The sequence below is a fragment of the Sinocyclocheilus grahami genome, unplaced genomic scaffold (assembly GCF_001515645.1).
Source record: "Sinocyclocheilus grahami isolate Dianchi unplaced genomic scaffold, SAMN03320097.WGS_v1.1 scaffold1142.1, whole genome shotgun sequence".
Taxonomy (NCBI): domain Eukaryota; kingdom Metazoa; phylum Chordata; class Actinopteri; order Cypriniformes; family Cyprinidae; genus Sinocyclocheilus; species Sinocyclocheilus grahami.
Window position 1 is genome coordinate 303,976 of NW_015506321.1, and position 6,613 is coordinate 310,588.

Genomic DNA, 6,613 nt, shown 5'->3' on the forward strand with positions numbered 1-6,613 from the left:
ACACACTCTAAAAAAAGAGAGAGAGAGAGAGCGAGAGAGAGAGAGAGAGAGAGAGAGAGAGAGAGAGAGAGAGAGAGAGGAGTGGGCCATCGAGAGTGGAGGTGGATGGTGGGCCTTGAGGGCGGAGGAAAGGGTTTCTGAAGTGGGAGAATATGAGAGAGAGAACTGACAAGAGTGTCGTGACTGAAACCACAGACTGCCCCATGGAGACACAGGCATGCGTGTCAACAGAGTACTGCCCCAAACGCTCTCTGACTAGACTGATTTACTTGTCTCTCCCACACTCTCATGTCACCTCTGCTGTTTCTTATTTTGGTTCTGGATATTTATTCTTGTGCTCTTCTCTGACCTGTGTAAGGTCTTTGTGCCAGTCATCTGCTGCACTTCCAGTTATTACTATGAGTCTTGATGTTGGTCACTGTTGTCGTTTCACCAACGTCTCAAATCGGCATGCTTTAGTAGTGAGCTACTAACCTGTCTGTCTGAGTCTTTGCTTGTGTATTTATTGCACTATGATATAAATGACAGGTTTGTCAACTGTCTCAGCATATCAGTGATGGGCACCTGTCATAAATCACCTTTATTTGTACAGCACTTTATACAATACTTGTGTCAAAGCAGCTTTACAGTGTCAAACAAGAAAATAGTTTGTCAATAATGCAAGAAGACAATAACAAAGTCATTTTTCCAGCTAAAGTCAGTTCATTGATGATTCAGTGATGTCATCATCCAGTTCAGCTCTCTTCCAATCAGGGACGTGCACACACATTTTGAGGGGCAGGTGCTCAAGTGGAAACTTCTCTTTTTTTTTCTAAACAAAATGTTAAATATATTAACACAACTCTGACTTACCAATTCATTTTAATTCCCTGACACCCAATTGTTTCACTTTTCAACAGATGTTTACAAAATAATCAGTTCACAATGTTGTTATAATTAATTACACTTACTGTGCCACACACACACACACACACACACACACACACACACACTGATGGTGACAAACACTGACATTTGAGGAAGGGCTGTTAAGATCTATCAGAATACAACATACTAATATAATGGATAGTTATTAGATGAGGAGCCTGAGATCAAAACTATGAAGTTATTGTTCAAGGCAGGTCACTTCATGTACTGTTCAGTTTTGAGATTTTGGTCTCTTTTGCGTCCATGTCTGCTTTTGCTCTAATGGAAAGGAAATTTCCAAAATACACATTAAGGTGTTTGGTTTAAGTCTGTGTCAAGTCAAGTGACCGGTCATAGTTTTGTTTTGGCTTCATTATGTCTGCTGTGTGTAAGCAGTGTTTGATATTGTGTCAGAGCTCTTCACTTTGTTTACCTCTAGGAGTCGGTAAAAATCCATTTAAAACCAGTAAATCAATTTTGGTTCAACGTAGTTTATCAAATAAAAATCTTAATATTTAAACCTCAAAAACAAACAATCATGACCAACTAATACTAAATATTAAAAACTTCAAGAATTGAATTCAATATATTTTCCTGTGCACCAAGATGAATGTCCTTGATACAAATCATTCTGACTTCAATGCATGTGGTCATTTAGTAACATTTTACAAGATTCAATGTGTTAACAGTACTAAATGCATTAGGTATCATAAACTAAAATTTACAGCATTTATTAATGTAGGTTAATGTTAATTTATAAAGATACTACTGTTCAGGGTTTAATTTATACTTTATGATACAGTTAAAATGTTTTAATTTAACTTGAAATGCTAAAGATGTACATTACCTTTTAAAAAGTTAGGATTAGTAAGATTTTTTAAAAGTCTCTTATGCTCACCATGGCTGCATTTATTTGATCAAAATACAACACAAAAAGTAATATTGTGAAATATTATTATAATAAAAAATTTATTGTGAAATAGTATTACAACTTAAACAATTTAAAACTGTTTTCTATTTTAATACATTTTAAAATATAATTTATTCCTGTGATGACAAAGCTGAATTTTCAGCAGCCATTACTCCAGTCTTCAGTGTCACATGAAATCAGAAATAATTTTAAAGGGGTCATATGTTGCTAAAAAGAATGCTATTTTGTGTATTTGGTGTAATGAAATGCGTTTATGCGGTTTAAGGTGCGGTTTAAAAAAATTAAAAAAAACATTTTCCACATACTGTACATTGTTTCACCTCTATGCCCCGCCTTTCTGAAACGTGTCGATTTTTACAAAGCTCATCGGTCTGAAAAACAAAGGTGTGCTCTGACTGGCCAGCTATCCAATGCGTTGTGATTGGCCGAATACCTCAAGCGTGTGACAGAAATGTTTCACCCCTTACCATACTGTGATGCCCTGTCCGGCCGGAGCGAAGAGACAAAAACATTAAAACCCATTATAAACGAGGCATTTGTTGCATCCAGTGGGGACATCATTACGGATTATAATGATTTATACTATATTTTTAAGCATTGCATGCGTCGCGCCGCGTAAACATAAAACCATGTCTGCATTTGTGATCGGAGAAATTACAAACAACAAGCGCTGCTCTACACTGCTCAATTTGCGTTTGAATCAGTGGCAAATTCTTATATATATATATAAAAACCTACTTACAGTCTGTGAGTCAGAACAGCCAGCATTGTAGTCTACTCTACCAGGATCAGGAAACAGTCCTCCATGAAATGTGCTGTACACATCTGACTATTTGGGTTGAACTGTTCTGGAACAGTGTTGTAAATACAACTTAACCACTGATTTCTAGTCGTGTCGTCTTTTGGAAGGACAAACAAAGTGGTTTCGCTTTCACAAAGAAACACACAGCGTCTTCACGACATGGCGGCAGCAACAATACTACTGCGAGAATAAAGGTTACGCCTTCTTTCTTTGCGTGAACATTTGGGTGGCGTAGATATGTGGGGGCGTGTTAGAACGAGCCGTTTTAGGTAGGCGTGGTTGACTCTTAACTTTTATAAAGAATATCTCTGTGGATTTGAGACTTTAGTCTTTGCAACTTTACAGATCTTCTTTATGCACCAAGAGCTTGTAACACTCCAAAGAGAAAGGAAAAAAAAAATCATATGACCCCTTTAAATGAAAATTTCAGATGGCACTTAGAGGCTTTTGCAACTGAACTCTTCAGTTGTGCGGCTTAATTATTATTATTTTTTTAGGAACTGCAAAGCATTTTAAGTATTGTTTGATAAGCATAAAGTGCTAAAGAATAGAAAAAGTCTTCCTCACCTCAAATGGTTTGAATGGTACAAATCAAATAACTGATAGTAACATTTGTAATTATATTGTAAAATGTAACTTTCTGTGACAGGTTTTCCCTTTTACAGGTAAACCCTAATATTTTTTTTTCTTATTGAACTCTGGTTTGATGTTTAAATAGAATGAGGACTCCCAGCATGCATTTGTCAATACCCACACTAGAGACTACATGAAAACTGTAGTATCTCTAGCAGCTAGTTCCTCCGATAAAGTGCTCAGAAATTGTGTAAACGTGCAGTCTGTTAAATCCATTTCTGGACTGACAGGCTGTGGCTCATGTGTGTTGAAAACCCTTCTGAAACTCCCACCTGTAAGTGGACAGGTGGAAAGATGTGCCTCACCTCTTCCTCTTCTCCTGTCCTCCGCTCTTGCAGGAACTGCTGCTGCCTCTGGGAGGCACACTCATCTCTTTCTCCTGCTCTTTAGTGCGCTCCTGCACCACTGTCAATCTGTGTGTGTGTATACACACACACACACACACACACACACACACAGTTTAATTTTTTGGTCATCAAGACTGCATTTATTTGATTAGAAATACAGTAACAGTACTAATATTGTAAAATATTATTACAATTTAAAGAACTACTTTCTATTTATGTATATATACACACACATATATATATATATACACACACACACACACACACATTTTATTTTATTTTATGTAATTTGCTGAGTTTTCAGTAGTACTCTCATCAGTCAGAAATCATTATAATATGCTGATCTGGTGCACAAGAAACATTTCTCATTATCATGTTGAAAACAGTTGTGCTGCTTAATATTTTTGTGAAAACCGTGATTCACTACCATTGAAAAGTTTGGGGTAAGTAAGATAAAAAATAAAAAAATATTTTTTTATTTTTAGCCATATATATATAAAAATAAAAACCAAAGAAATTCTTCTTATATTTATTTTTTTATTAAACAATGACACATTAAATTGATCAATAGTGACAGTATAAAAAGACATTTATAACATTATTAAATATTTTTTATTTTAAATAAATGTTATTCCTTTGAATTCAAAGAATCTTGAAAAAAAAAATCTATCTCAGTTTCCACAAAAATATTAAGCAGCAAAAATGTTTTTTAACATTAATAAGAACCACTATTAATAATTGAGCACCAATAATAACTGATAATAACACCATATCAGTGCACTACAATTATTTCTGAAGGATCCTGTGACATTGAAGACTGGAGTAATGGCTGCTGAAAAGTCTGTTTTGCCATCACAGTAATAATTTACATGTTAAAATATATTCAAATAGAAAACAGTTATTTTAAATTGCAATATTATTCCATAATACCACTGTTTTAATTTATGTTTTAATTTTCATCAAATGGTGAGTATAAGAAATTTATTTAAAAAACATTTTAGAAAGGGTATTATTCCAAACTGTTGACCGCTAGTATATAGTTATTTTGTCATCACATCAACTTGTCCCGAACCCCTTCGCTCCCAAATTTTTTCCCCATTTCGGCCATGCCCAGCAACCCCTCATCTGTGGCATAGAGGCAGACAAAACCTCTCAACATCACTTCTGGACCAGTAGACTTGCCTTCACCAATCTTCCTCTGGCCAAACTCACACACACATACACACACTGGGTATCAGGCTCTACCGGACTGACAGTAATCAGACATCATTTATGGCCATGAATAAAGGAGAGGTGTGAGCCAAAGATCCAAACACTCTCAGAGAGAAAGACGTAGAAAAAGACACAGGTGGCTGTGTGTATGTGCATGTGTGTGTGTGTGTGTGAGAGTGAGAGAGAGAGAGAGAGAGAGGTTGAAACATACTTTTATTCCATATTTAACAATTTATAAATATCACTAGTATTACATAATCTTTACACAATCTTCAAATTGTTAAAAAGGTAAAACCAACTCTCCATCACCATCAACAACACAAAGAACAAAAGCCTGTAAATTGTTGATTAATTTATAATAAACATACTCAATTCTGAGGCGAGCTTCTAACAATCCCAGAAAAACCCAATAGACCTCTTTTTACCCTTTTTCTGAATTTAATTTTTTTTGGAAAGCCATATAGAAAGTTGAGCTACTCCAAAAACAAAATTCAACAAAACATGTTTTTGTTTTTCCTTAGCAGAATACGTTGGTCCAAAAATAAATAGAGGTAAAGAAAAACATTCCCCCCAGTTTAAACACCACTGTTTTAACAAATTAAATAACACCCCCAATCTACCACAACCACAAAACAAATGCACCAAAGTTTCATCTTGAATACAAAACGGACATTCCACTCCTTGACTAGAATCTAAATGGGCTACATGTTTATTAGTGGCTATAGCCCCATGGACTATTCTCCATTGGAGAGCTCCTGTCCGTTTATCAATAGGCATCTTATACAGAGATCTCCAACATCCTTTCACGGACTGATCAGGACCAAAAAAGTCAAACCACCCTGATGTTTTCATTCCTTCAAAAGATCTGCTGTGGAGTATTTTCACACATTATATAAGCCTCCTTTTTACCCAACTCTTCAAAAGAACTCCGATGTAAATTTGTAAATGAAAGAAAACCATCTTCTAAACCAATTCGTTCACTCACAGTTGGAAAGACATCAAGACATGGGAAAATATACTCACACCCATCCTCCCACTGATTAGATCGCTGAGGTGTGTGCTCCTCCTGCCTGCATTCCAGCTCCGGTAAAGCCAAAGACACGGATTACCCCGCTCATCATATCCTTCGAACGATTCCCTCACCATCACATCCTCTGAACCCTACCCCAGTACTCTCCGTGACCGAATAAACCTATTTTGATAAGTACTAACCTGTTGCGTCAGACCTCTTCCATTGCAAATGAAGCATGATCAGTATTTCTACAGCATTTATTAATCTTAGTTAATGTTAATTTCAACATTTACTAATGCATTATTAAAATCAAAAATTGATTGAACATTAATTAATGGAACCTTATTGTAAAGTGTTGCCCAATAAATAAATAAAAACTACACCGTAATACATAACCAAATAGGAAGCCCCATGCAAATCCCCTGAACACCTGCATCACATTTGGTGCTTATTCACATATTGAATGCACATGTTTAATGCACACGGTTGCCTGGGCTTAAGCCCAGGGCCCAGGGCTAAGGGGGGCCCCAGTGATGCCTGAAAATATTGTAACTGCATTTTATAATGCAGTTGACGGTTCCTGAAAATGACACGTTTTTTTCGCTTTGCTTTGAATGCACGTGCAGGCGTCCTACGCGAGAAGGGTCAGTCAAATTCTCCCAAATATATAACGAGAAAAGAGAAAAATTGCCAAAAATAAAGTGGAAAATATCTGATGTTTCCAGATAATCTTACTTCTACCAGATAATAAAACTTCTTTAAAGCAAGAT